The sequence below is a fragment of the Eupeodes corollae genome, chromosome 2 (assembly GCF_945859685.1).
Source record: "Eupeodes corollae chromosome 2, idEupCoro1.1, whole genome shotgun sequence".
NCBI classification, from domain to species: domain Eukaryota; kingdom Metazoa; phylum Arthropoda; class Insecta; order Diptera; family Syrphidae; genus Eupeodes; species Eupeodes corollae.
In genome coordinates this window covers 101735633-101750569 of record NC_079148.1, presented here as the reverse complement: position 1 = coordinate 101750569, position 14937 = coordinate 101735633, and positions in this window count along the sequence as shown.

Here is a 14937-nt window from a genome sequence, read left to right as displayed (position 1 = left end):
AATTCATTCTCATAACAATATATATATGTATGTATTTTAAAATTAAGATGCTTGAAAATCTCGTTTTGTCTCAAACTTAGGCATAGTCTTCCGTGATTCTATTTTGGCTTTTATTGCTCCTAGTCGGGACTTTTTTGTGTACTGAGAAGTAGCAGCTTCCGTCGTCATCTTTACAGCTCGTTCAACAGCTTGGGTATGGCACGGAAGCCGTAAAAAGAACACTTCACCTTCACCGCCAGATTCCACGATGCTTCGAATTTCTTGGTCACACAAGTTTTGCATAATCGGTGGGTCAGAAACCTTTCCTTGCCAATTTATCAAATCGATATACGTTGATGCATTGAAATTTATAGGAGGCACTTCAAACAGCCTTGGTGTTGAAGACCGAGGCATACTGCGAGCTTTTAATATACGCCGAGCTGCCAGTTCCCTAATATGTTTATTATTATCTGTTACCATGCCAAGAAGAATGTTTTCTGGATGCGCGAAATAACCATTCCGCTGAATGACAGGATCGATTACTTTCTTAAGTTCTTCTGGAAGATATCTTGAAGCCATAATCATGTTAAAAAGATGTTGTGTACCATCCTTGCACGATGGTTTATTTTTGATGGAGAACCAACATGGCGCGTAAACCTTAACAACAAATGTGGCCAAAGTGATCAAGTTTTCCGAAGGTTTCTCTGTTGTTACATATAAACGCATTATGCGGTTGGCACGGGTGAGTCAACGCGCATGTGACATTTTTCCTGGAGATTTATTTGACAGATCTTGTGGGAACTCACCTGATAAAACCGCTGCCACAATCTTGTGCAAGTACTGTTGATCTGTACTTAAATCTTTAGCCATTTTTGGCAAAACATTCCCTTTAATACGTAGAAATTTTTGAACAGGTAATTGTTCACAGGTTTCTAGTGCTTTTCCCAAAGGTCCAGAGTAAGAGTTAGAAGAAGTACTAATCTCCAAAACAGCAGTCGTAGAAGTACTACTTAAACCAGTAGTAGTTTGGTATTTCTCTCGAGTCTGTTTTCTTTCCAAACTCTTTCGCAGCCTGTTAGTGACAATAACATCAATTCCACCGATTGCCATACTTCGAACACTTCTTTGGTCAATTAAAAATGTTTGTTCTTGTTTCGGAACCTTTTTTTCTTTGGGGCAGGTGCAGTGATTGAATTCTTTGCATTTGCATGCCGTAATATCAAAAAGAAACTTACCGCTTTCCTGAAATTTTTTTAATTTTTCTGGGGAAAGTCTCTTGACAGATTTTAGTAAATTTTTGTATTTTAAATGATATGCTTTCAACATCTGTATGATTCTGGTTCTTGTTACAGTCGGAATAGATGCAGATCGCCATATATTTTCTATTTTGGATGTTACTGTAGCTACTACTTCTGGAAATGTGGGCTCTTTTGCAGTTTCCAATTCGAACTTTAATTGATGTCTCGTCCATTCATAGCACTTTATTGCATCTTCATAGGTAGGCAGAACGTTTTCTTTTATATCACAAGTATCACCAAAAATAGGGCATTTAAATACACTTCGAGTTCTTTGCATGTTTCTTTTTTTTGTAAAGAGTTTAGTTTAATATTTATAAAAGACAATTAAATGACTGATGCACACAGAAAACAACAGCGAAGTGATATGAAACAAAAAGCATGGCTAACTTGATTTTCAAAAGAAAGGTTTTTAAATTTAAAAGGGTAAAACAAGGAGACGTTCTTAATAAAAGTTTCAGTGTGATTGCGGAGGCAGTTATCGTTACCCAAATCGAATAATATTTTGGATTCATATATTTAAGCCTATAAGGCAACTTTTTTTTACTATTAGATACCAATAAACAAAAAAAAAATTTTTTGCTCTACCCTAATGTCGGTGCACATTGGTTTTGAATTCCTGAATATTGCAATGACAAGGAAGGACAGAGTGTGGTAAGGCTTTCCACATTCGCGTAGTACGGCTAAAGAACGAATCTCTGTATTTGATAGTACGGCTCAGGTTAAACTCAAGGGTATACTGATGAACAGTCCCAGAAGAATAAGGGTCAGACACAATGGCGGATCCACGGGATGTTCGTAGGGATCATGACCCCCCCCCCCCTGGGAGATAATTTGTTTACTTTTTCGTAGGAATTCCCTTCCATTTAAAACAAATCGTTATGCGTTAGTGGATATGACCCCTATTATATTTTGAATTATATGAGCCAAAAAGCTTATACAGTTAAGTTGTATAAGCAAAGATTTCATTTAAAGATTTATTAATCATTTAACGACATTTACAAAAGAGTGGTTTGCTGTCAAAAACAACTCAAATTTTGATTTTCGCTCAATTTAGAACTTGAAAAAACTTTAGTCATGCTTTAAATTATTTTCATAAAATTTGTTTCTAAGAAAAAGAGCAATTATTCAGGTTCTTAAGAAACCTTGAATAAGAGATCATCAATTTTATATTAAGTTGCCTTTGAATTCCTTAAACCAGCCTTCAATTTTATTATTACATTTTTTTGACATACATAAATAGTGATTTTTACGAAATATAGGAACTATATACATAGCAAGTTTTTCATAAGTAAACAATTTCAAACTAGAGTTTTTATTCAAATATGACATCACGACGGTAGAGAAGTTGAAAAAAGTGGGTACCTCTATTCCTTCCGTCTGTCTGTCTTTCCTGGCCCCTACAGTCCAAACAATTTTTCTGATTGAAATTAAGATTTTCAGCTGATTAGTGTAGGGAGTTTTATAATTTTTAATAATACAAAAAATAACAGAAGTCCCCACACAAATTTTTTGGTTCAAACAAATTTTATTTTCTAAATCTTTCTCAAAATTTTGTGCTATTAATTAATTATTAATTAATTTCTACAAGAAAAATATGTTTTCATATTGCTCCAGAAGGGTACACCTCAAAAAAATCTTTATTTTACTTTTAAATTTTCTCAAGAACTAATGGAACGATTTCAAAATTCTTCTCTTTTTGTGCAAGCTCTTGTCAATGATCAAATTGATGATGATTTGTTATGATCAAAAATGTATTTTTTTTTATTTTTAATAAAATACTAATTTTGTTTGCAAAACTCGATATTTCAGAAAGGGGACAACATTTTTTACAAAATTTGAATGTAAAATGTTCATATATTTATAAGCTCTTTATTAAGTGCTTATACCAAAAATATTTTTAAGACAACATTTAAAATGATTTTCGAAAAATATAGGTTGATCTAGATTTTTTGACAAATAAAATGGCATTTAAATTTTTGAGAAGAACTTATTTTGTAGGTACATTTTTAAATCTTAAAATATAGGCAATATTTTTAAACAGACTTTTTAGAAGAAATTTTTCAAGTTCATGCGACCCAGTCTTGCATTTCATTTCTTTCAAAATTGGTTTTCTGTTGAATACAAAAGATCTTAAAAAATTAAAAAAATCAAACAAAAGTGAATTTGCATTGGATGCTCTAGAACTGAGATTCAAACACGAATTTCAATAATACAAATGTCCCAAAAATCAAGTGACACTTTTGTTAAACTAATGGCTAAGTGAAAAACATAATAAACGTTTAATATCTATTGATATAAAAGATTTGGAACGTGAAATTTGTGAAGGCTACAAAACTTTTCTTCCCAACTTATTTGTTTACTTACCTTACTTTGTTTTAATTTATTTTTTTTAGATAAATTATGTTCTTAAATACAACTATTTCCTTAAATTCAAAAACCAAACCTTTTTGTCTCTACAATTTTTAAGTTTTGTTGACGACTTTATAAGATCCAAATACGAGTAAGCAGATTGATAACGATAGTAATAAGAGACTCCCGGAAATTGAGTTCGAAAAAACTACGTCAAAAAAGCCCGACATTTTCACATATCAGATCCTCTCTCATATTCTGGATTTTTAAAGTTTTGCAGCGTTCTTTGCATTAATAGAAATGAAAACAAGAAAAGTGTGTTTTGTTTTTGGAAAAAACTCATCTAAGTGTGTGAACCCCCCCCCCCCCCCTGATAAAAAGTCTGGATCCACCCTTGGTCAGACAAGAAACTTTACGAAGATGTTCAATCGAAGTAAATGAACTTATGATGATATTATCACCTATCAATTTCAAGGTGCAGGGAAATAAGTCCACGGGAACTAAGTCCACTGAGGGACTAAGTTCTCACTTAAGGTGGGAAATAAGTCCACGGGAACTAAGTCCACGGGGGGACTAAGTTCTCACTTAATGAGAGCGAAATCCACTTAAATAAAATGGTCTTTGTTCCCATGCAAGGTGGGAAATTCGTAACAAAAAACAGTGGGTTTAGTTCCCTTTGAATGCGAAATAAATTCCCATGTTAAGCCAGGAAGAAAAAATAATTCTTCAAGTATTTTTAAGTTTTATTAATATAAAAAAATACATTTCTGTACAAAAAATTATTCTACTTCTATCGAGATACCAAATTTAATTAACAAAATTGTTAAAATTTCGAAGCAAAGGTAAAACATTTTATAGATGATAATACAACAAAAAGCAAAAATACTTTTAATTTAAAATTTCAATAATAAATTCAAGTGAAAAAAAAACATAAAAAATTCAACAAAGTATACAAGAATTCAAATCAAATACAATCTACAAAAAAACTATCGTAAAACTCGTAACTATAGTTCTACAATACGGACACAATAATTCAGATGTTGCATTTTACGAAATTGTATTATAACAATTTTCACATATCTTGATGTGATTACGCGCGATTTTATTTGATTATTTTCGAAAACTCGAAAAATCGGGCGATTTTTTTTTTTGATTATTTTCGAAAACTCAAAAACTGTATTTCGAAATTGAATCAAAAAGCATCATTTTATTTTGAAATTCAGTTTTCGAGTTTTCAAAAATAATCAAATAAAAATCGCGCGATTTTTTTTTTGATTATTTTCAAAAACTCGAAAACTGAATTTCGAAATTGAATCAAAAAGCATCATTTTATTTTGAAATTCAGTTTTCGAGTTTTCAAAAATAATCAAATAAAAATCGGGCGATTTTTTTTGATTATTTTCGAAAACTCGAAAACTGTATTTCGAAATTGAATCAAATAGCATCATTTTATTTTGAAATTCAGTTTTCGAGTTTTCAAAAATAACTCGAAATCTGAATTTCAAAATAAAATTATGCTTTTTGATTCAATTTTTCCATTTTAACACGCTCTATATTATATCGTCACTGAAACTTACACTGTTTTCATTACGAATATTCAAATAACAAATGATGTATTGAATATAAACTGTAACATACTCGTACTTATCAAGATAAATTTAAGAAAATATAAAAAAAGGTCTAAGAACTAACAGTAGCTTACATCTCTCTTTAATTTTTGTTGTTGGAAATTCATTCCCACTTTATACTTTCGAGTGTGTACTAATTTCCCATAAGAAAGTGGAGATGGTTCTCACTTAATGGGAACAAAGACCACTTTAGTAAAGTGGATTTCGTTCCCATTAAGGAAGAACCTAGTCCCCAAGTGGACTTAGTTCCCGTGGACTTATTTCCCACCTTAAGTGAGAACTTAGTCCCTCAGTGGACTTAGTTCCCGTGGACTTATTTCCCTGCACCCAATTTCAATGCATTATGTTCAATACTATTCAAGAGGCGTTAGTAAGTTGCAGGAGCACCAGCCCAGAGATAGGAGTTATACTCAAGCTTCGGAGGTATATAAGTCTTGTAGATAATAGCAAGACCAGAAGGTGTGAAACATTTAAGGAAACCTAAACACCTTGGGGCATTTTTGGCGTCATCGCGAATGTGATCGTTTCACAAGAGGTGGTTGGTGATACAGATACCGATAATATCGAGATGTCCAGTCTCATTTAAGCAGGTGCCATGGCCATCCATGGATAATAAGAAGGTGGTTTATGTCGCTTTAACGATACAAGACAGCATTGGGTTTTCGAAGCATTTAATTCCACGCGGTAGCCCTGGGGCACACCAGCATCTATTTATTGGTTTTCCAACTTGAATCCATCCAATACTGCTTGTATTGAACGATCTGAAATGTAATTACTAATCCCATGAAGCAGGGACATATTTAAGTTTTTATTTTGTAGTCTATTTTTTGTAAGCATTTTCTTTCGAAATTTCTTTTTTAAATTAAGCGTTTCCACTAAGAGCTTTCGTTTTAAATAGCACCCTTTCTTGGGCAGCTGTCACTTTTTAAGCTGTTTTCTTTTAATATTGAGAAGTAAAAACTACGCTACTACTAAAAATAGAACGATACACGCTTTAACAATGCACTGAAATTGTTACAATTCACTAGCAAAACGCTGAAAATCTTCAGTCGAAGTTAATCAATAATGAAATATGTGAGCTATGGAGAAGATAGCGAAACGAAATGCATAGATCAAGAACAACTGAGAATATTATTGGTAGAAGCCCGTAGCGGCATTTCAAAAAAAAAAAAATATCAACGACTTAGATCTATCTTAAGTCTTTTAAATTTTAATTGACAGATGAATTCAAGCCGGTCAATAACCAGCAATGTCGAATTTTCAGTTGTGCTCCTCTTTAGTGATGAGGCCCACTTTTACATGGGGTATGGAATATCCCAGAATAATTCTATTTAAAAGCTTCTTTATCCTTTACTTATGTTTGGTGGACTGGCGGTATGATCAGACCTTACTTAATTTAAAATTAGACTGATGTTGATAACACTGATAACGCTACGAAGAATATATTGCGCTACCGAATAATGGAGGATCTAAGTGAATGAGTCGTCTTGGGGGTCATGATCCTCCAGCTGAACCATAAAATTCTATAAACAATACAATTATGCAGAGATTTGTTAACTTAAAAACATTTACAAAATTCAAACCTTAGAAAAACAATAGTTCCCACTAAATTATTTTAACTTAATACAAAAACAATTTGAAAAAGTTTTTACACAATTGTAATTTCTGAAACTCATCTTCGGCTTTATTGTGGATTTTTTCCATACCTAATTAATTAAATGTCAATCTCTATAAACCTAAAGGGGTCTTAAAAGTATATATTTTAAAATATTTTGTAACAAAACTCAAGGAAGTCCATGAAATGTGAAAAAAGTGATGGAATACTTTTATACATAGAAAACAGTACGAGCCCTTAATTAATCAATAAAGTGAATTTTCTTTGGATTTTTATTCATTAGATCTCTGAAAGAGTTAACCTTTGTCATGTTTAGATAGCAAATTCCTTACGATATTTTTGTGCAACATTAATTTTTGTACGTTAAAATTTTAAAAATATGCTAAGGTACTTCAGCGCAAAAAAATTATTTTTTTCAGATATTAGAGTTTTTGAAAACTTTTTAACTTATACGGAACTGGTGGTCCAATCTCCAAACTTATTCTAAGACAGATGAGCTCAATGAATAAATAATCCCCACAATCATCAAGGTTTTTGTACGTTTAGACTGATATGTTGCATATGCAATTAAGAAATTAACGAAATGATTTCATTAGTTAGGAGTACTTTGTTGGCAAGCTTAAAAAAAGAATGCAATCTTTTTTGAATGCAATCATTAAAAATTATTCAGGAGTTCATTAATTGATTTTAACTAAAGATTGGGATGTCAAATTTTACAATCAATAATCATTTGATCTTAAAAAAAACTGCAATCAATTGATTGCAATCATTTTAGGCTTCCTGTATTAATCTGAAGTCTTTGCATTCTTTTGAAGAATTCACATCCTCTTCGATTCCATTTCGATTTATTAAATTCGTTAAACAAACAAACGTTAGAACTTAAGACTAATATTGCATTTACTCTAAGGTATAAATAGATTTACGATGCTCTAAGCAGTTTGCAAAAAAAAAAAGCTAAATTGAAGTATCGACAAAATTTACTTTAAATGTTTTACTTTTAAAATCATAGCTTACTGAATATACCTAAAAGTAATACTTGGTGTAAACTCGAATTAATTGTTTGAGGGGAATGTTTTTACTATTAGTTCGATCTGCTTGATATAAGACGTAAAGGAACTTGTCTTCTAATACTTGAACGGCTATTAATAGAGATTAATTGTTCCAAAATTGGTGGTGATATGACTGACCCATTGATAAATTTTATAATAAAGCACAGCTGAGTATACTCTCTGTACTTAGAAAGCGATGGAAGATTTATGACCGTGAGTCTAGGATTGTACGGTGGAAGTTCGAACCTATTGGACCATGGGAAGAAACAGAGGCAGAAGCGCATGAATATTCTTTGTACTCCTTCTATTCTGTTTATATGGACTGAATAAAAGGGAGCCCATATTATGCAGCCTTATTCCAATATTAGTCTTACAAATAATATATAAAGAAGTTTAAAAATATAAGGGTCGCAAAAATCTTGTGAAAACCTTTTTATAAATTCGAGTGCCTTATTTGCTTTTTTAATAATATAGTCATAGTGATTTGTAAAAGTTTATTTTGAGTCAAGAATAATACCTAGGTTAAAGAAAGTAGAGAGTTTAGTCAAATAAGAAGAAAACACATTAACTTACATTTGTCAATGTTTAGTAAAAGCTTATTAAAAAAACACCATTAGCAAAAACTATGTAGATCATCTGGTAGGAGTAAACAGTCGTCAAGTGAGTCAATACGTTTAAAAATTTTAATGTCATCAACGTAAATTAAAACAGATGAGTATTTTATAATAGAAGGTAAGTCGTTAACGTACAAAAAAAACAGTAAAGGTCCTAAGTGGCTACCTTGTGGTACGCCAGAGTTGGTACAAAAATATAATGACCGCTCATTTCTAAAAACTACGCTGTATGATCTATTATATAAGTACGACGAAACCCAACTAACAAATTTATCGTTAAAGCCTTGGGATTTAAATTTGTAAGTTAACATTTTATGGCACAATGTATCAAATTCCTTACTGAAGTCTTTGAAGACACAGTCAACTTATTTCCGTTTTTTCAAAAGAATCTAAACAAAATGAACTGAAATGAAAGAGGTTAGTAACTGTTGACTTATTTTATATTATGTCACAAATTATAGACTTACAATTAAACGATATGACTTTACAAATAATAGACTCAAATAACTTAGGGATGACGGACAGTTTTGCAATGGGACGATAATTTTGTATTTCATTTTTACTACCCTTTTTATGTATAGGTGTTATGAACGAACTCTTCCAAATTTCAGGAAAAATTGAAGATTTGCGATTTATTAAAAAGAATATGAAGAGAATAGGATAATTAGGATGCGCATTTTTTTCGAAATATAAGAAGGTACTCCATCTGGACCAGCCCTATAACAGACGTCATGTTCTGAAGTTTTGCGAACGATTTCATTTTCATGATGAATTGCTTGCAGTAGGTCTCTGGACACATCTCATCCGTTGTAAGGTTTCTCGCAAGCTCTTCTGCAGCATTCCTGATGGATTGTTTGCAAGGCTTCCAGTTTGTCTCTGGACACATCTCATTCGTTGTAAGGTTTCTCGCAAGCTCTAGTGATACTCGGTCGGCGAAGGCATTGGCGGTATCCTCCTGCTGCAGTCTTAAAACGTTGAATAAACATTACAATAATTTTAAGATCAAATGATTCGAGATTGCACAATTGTAAGTCCCAATCCTTAGGGAAGTTCAATGCATGCAATCTTTATACTGAAGTCATAAAATATTGCATTCCCAGAAGATTGTATTCTTTTACAAGCCTTTTTGGCAAAAAACAATGTTCTAACAAAAACTATCACTATTTAAGCCATCCTATAGCTTCATCACTAATGCATGTGTATAATTTAAAGGTTGTAAGATGTAGTATGTATTATTTAATTCAAATAATAGTCCAATTGTCTTCAGCTATCTTTGCAAGGCATTAAATAAAGTTTGTTGGCGTTTGACTGGGATCCGCCTTTTGTGCCAACGAGCTATGATTGATGTTTTCTTATGGCCGTAATAACAAGAATGACGAATGAAACAACGAAGCTTGTGTTTCCTTTAAAGCAACGAAACTATTGCAATTTGAAAAAAAAAACAGAATTTCGTTACCGTGTTATTTGTCAACCTCCAAGGTGTTTTCAAGTTTTAAAAAAATGTATGAAAATAATGTGTTACGGCAATCATATAACCGTGTCGGATATGGCAGATCTTGTGTTTTATTGTTATTATCATCCCCATCAAAGCCGGGCGTCTCAGCCTTCTACCACAAAATAGAATTAAATAAACAAAACAAAAACATTTTTTTATCCCAGGAAAAAGAAGATGAATCTTGTATTTATAAATAAATTATGACAAATATTTTAAACACATTTCTTTTTGCCAAGGTTTTTCAAAACTGATTTTTTACCTTTTTAAACCAAATTTTGTGCGCATTTGACTGAGAGTCAACAAGTGTATTTACTTACTCTATTTGTTTTCAATACCCTCAACTTTCGATTTCAAAAGAAAAATGTTTTTTTTTTAACATCTGCTAATGGAAAAATGTGTAGAAAAAAGCTACATTTTCGAACAACCTTGTTTTGTTTTTATAGAAACACAAAAAAGTCAACAAAATAGAAAAATAAAGTCTTAATTTATCCAATTCATTTTTTACAGATTCTAACAAAATCAATACAGACAATTTTTGATTAATAACATTTTGTTATTTGTTGTTGTTTTTTGATTAAATGGATATAAAAGAGAGATGAGAATTACTTTTCTTGATTGTTAAGTTTTGACTTTAAAGCGAAAGGGTTTATCAAAGTATCTAAAATAAAATAAGAAAATATGTCTCCTAAATTATTAATTGTTCTTTTGGGCATGATCGCCGTTGTTGGATTTTCACCAATTTCTGCATTTCCTCTTACAGAGGAACTAACAGAAAAAGCTGCGTCAACTGAGGATTCATGGAATGACGATGAAGGTCTAAGAGTTGAGCCTCCAGTCGAAAATGAAAATGAGGAAATGTCAGATGTTGAAGAAGGAGTTGGTGAAATTGACAATAATGATAGTGCAAATAATAGTGAAGATCAAAATGATGAAGATGAAGCTGTTCAACCAAGATATCTTATTATTTCTTCGGATGGTAAAGCAACAGAAGTTGACAATGTTAAAGATGTGAATGAAGTTATTGAAGGAGTTGTAAATGAAGATGATGAAGGTCAAGAGCCTGACAATTTTACTTCTGGAAACGAAAAAGACGCGAATTCTTCTTCTAATTCTGATGAAGGAAGTGATGTAGCGGATATTTTATAAAACTAAAACATCAATGTATTTCAAAACTTAATTATTTTTAATATCATACATACATTATAATTTATTAAAAAAAAGTGTTTTGTTTCATTTCTTTAAGTTCAATTTTAGTCAAAATTTTTTTTTTTGGATTTACATTTTTTTCTTTTCACAATAAATTTTGTATTTGTGTTTTTTTTTAACTCAAAACTCGAGAACCGTTGAATGTTATAGAAGTTTTTTACATTTTGTAAATTTGTAACTTAAATGAGTAATGAATAAACCGAAGATGATTACTAAAATATTTTTAGTTTTTGAATTTTGTCATGGATTTAGTCATAGTCTCCATGTGTGTCAAAGGTCTAACAAACCTTTTGTTTCCAGTAATTTTTTTTAACTAAGAAGTCGGTGTGTGCACAAGGCTCGTCATGACATTTTTTTTTTTCAATTATTTGCTTAAAACTCACCTAATCAAAGTTTAGTTCCTCATCCATATCAAAACTGCAATTTTTCCAAGAATTTCTGATGCGTTCACAAGCACATTCCGGATTTCCGAATTAAAAATAAAGTTCTAATTAAAATTAGTGAATAAATTTAATCAAATTAATCATAAACATGTATAGACTTATGATGAAGCTGCCATTGTTCAGGTTCAGACGACATTTTTTAATATAAAATCTATAGTATAACCATGAAGCTCTTTTCTTACATTCGCAGTACCCTCAAGGTGACGTTAGAAGTTTTATTGGAAAGTTGGCTGGAAAGTCAGTTAAGAAAATTCTCCATTATTGGGCAGGTTCAGACAACATAAGGGACTTCATTTGCAGTCAACTGCATTCTTTGAACGTAAATTTTGACCCAGTCAACTTGTTAGTTTGTCAAGTGTCATATAAACTTCGAACTCAGAACTTTACTTCACTAACCTCTATCTTCAGTTGATCGTGAAAAATTATCAACAACATAATTGTCTACAAAACACTACTCAAGGAAGCTACATTTCGATCTGTTTGCCATTTTAAGGTGATTTTTCTTGAATAATTTTCCAGTCAACTTTCCAATGAAGTTGCCTCAATTGGAAGGCAATTTGTTGGCAGCTTTCATGTTCTCACAAGAAGACTTAACTTTATAATGGGAAGGTTCAGACGACATAAGGGACTTGAAAGTAAGACAAATTTCAAGTATCAAATTGGCTATTTGAAACGTACCTTACTTATAAGTCCCTTGTGTCATCTGAACCTGCCCATTTATCAAGTCAAATCTTCTTGTGAAAACATGACAGCTGATCATCATTCAACTGAAAGCTGAACTTTATTACTCTATGATAAATTTGTTTATTTGCTTATCAGTCAAAGAATTCCAAAGAATTTTGTCTTTGGCTTGGCTCGTCGACAAGTAATTTTTTACTATGTTTGGATTGGTTTCCATAAAAGCTACCAGCAAATTCAACGGCTAAGCATTGGTTGTAGGCCTAATAGTTTAGAAATAACTTATTTTTTATGATTTTTTTACAATTTTATTTATTATTTACTTAAATTTAGTTGCTCACTTAGCAAAACAAAAACCAACCAAACAAAAATAAAAAAATGTATGACATTTGACAACTGCCCCCTAAACGAAAGCTGAACAAGAGTGAAGGCTTCCTTACTTACTTACTTACTTAAGGTGGAGCTACAGGCCGGGGCGGACCTGGGCCTCAACCAACAAGCGTCTCCAGCCAGCTCGGTCCCTAGCTAGATGTCTCCAGTTTCGCACGCCAAGTTGGTTGAGGTCCTCTCCCACCTGGGTGCGCCACCTGAGTCGCGATCTTTTTCTACTGCGCCGTCCCTCGGGATTGGATTCGAAGACCTTCCGGGCTGGAGCGTTAATGTCCATCCGCTCTACATGACCTAGCCATCTAAGCCGTTGGACTTTAATTCTGCTAACTAGGTCAGTGTCGCTGTACAGCCCGTACAGTTCGTCGTTATATCTTCTCCTCCATTCTCCATCTATGCGTACGGGACCAAAAATCACCCGAAGAATTTTTCTCTCGAAGCATACTAAGACGCTCTCATCTTTCTTTGACAGGGTCCAGGCCTCAGCGCCATAAATGAGAACCGGGATGATGAGTGTCTTATAGTCGGTGATTTTAGATGGTCGAGAGAGGACTTTACTTCTCAATTGCCTTCTAAGTCCAAAGAAGCAGCGATTTGCAAGAGTTATTCTTCGTTTGATTTCAGCCCTGGTGTCGTTGTCTGTGTTAATAGCGGTGCCTAGGTAGACAAAGTCCTTAACTACCTCAAAGTTATAGCTGTCCATGGTGACGTTTTGCCCAAGACGTTGTTGTTCAGTGTCCTTTTTTGATGACAGCATAAACTTGGTCTTGTCCTCATTGACCACTAAACCCATCTTCTTCGCCTCCGTCTCAATGCTCAAAAACGCTCCACTGACATCACGCTTTGATCTTCCAATTATGTCAATATCATCTGCGTATCCGAGTAATTGGATGGACCTTTGGAAGATTGTGCCTCTAGTGTTAACGGTTGAGTTTTGCACAATTCTTTCCAGAACGATGTTGAAAAAGTCGCATGACAGTGCATCGCCTTGTCTAAAACCTTGATGCATTCTCCATCGTCACTCTGCACAAACGGATAAGTTTGACAGGAATGCCAAAACTAGACATTGCTCGGTAGAGCTCTTCCCTATAGATGCTGTCATACGCGATGGTGGGTATCGATTTGATGCTCCTGGGTTTTTTCCAAGATCTGCCGTAGTGTGAATATTTGGTCGATAGTGGACTTTCCTGGTCTAAAGCCACTCTGATAAGGACCAATCAGGATGTTGACGAACGGCTTCAGGCGTTCACATAATACGGCAGAGAGGATCTTTTATGCAATGTTAAGAAGACTGATGGCTCTGTAGTTGGCGCAATTTAAAGGGTCTCCTATCCTAGCTATCTTCACTTCGTCAAGGTCGGGTAGGCGGAATTGTTGATCTGTGTCGCCGAGGTTGAGTGGTTCTATCTCCCTTACAGCGGAATTCGGTTCGTCATCGCCGTTATATAATTTGGAGAAGTGATCTTTCCTGAAGATGAAGAGCTGAAGGCACTCGTATATAAAAATACGAGTATCGTCATTTTTACACTTCTTGTTTTTTTTAATAGCAATTTGACTATTTAGTGTGTTAAAAGTGTTTTCTCTCTGATTTAACGAATAAGCCTTATTTTGAACGAATTTCGTTTTTCATAATAACCCCCCAGAGTTAAGACGACGCAATGCGATGGATATAAATTTTAGGAAGAGATTTACAAATTAACCGATATATAGAAAATGCGATATATTTTCGATATTTTATAAAATAAAGACAATAAGCGTTTTAAACCATAAAAAATTGGTTGCAGAACGTAATTTATTGCTTATAAAAAGTAATTTTTTTCAATTATAATGCGCTAGCATTTTTAAGACATCTAATTAGATGCAACGATTTTTAAATCAAAACTATCGAAAAAAGTCCCCTCCCTATTTCAAACGTGTTTTTGCTTCCATTTGAAGTGTTAAAGAAAAAGAATAAATTGAAAAAAAAAACTGTTGAAGCTACTACAAGCAATTATAGTAAGAAATGGATGGTGTTGGTTTATTATTATTGGACGCTAAATCCAATGAGCTAAGAGCGCAAAATAAAGAAAATAGGAGAACATTGCGAAATGAAAGCAAAGTAAGTGAACTATCTGACGCGGCGTAAGTAAACTTACATATCTTCTAATAATTCTACGATTCTCTTCCAGATTCAAGAAAAACGCGTTTGCTCTTCTT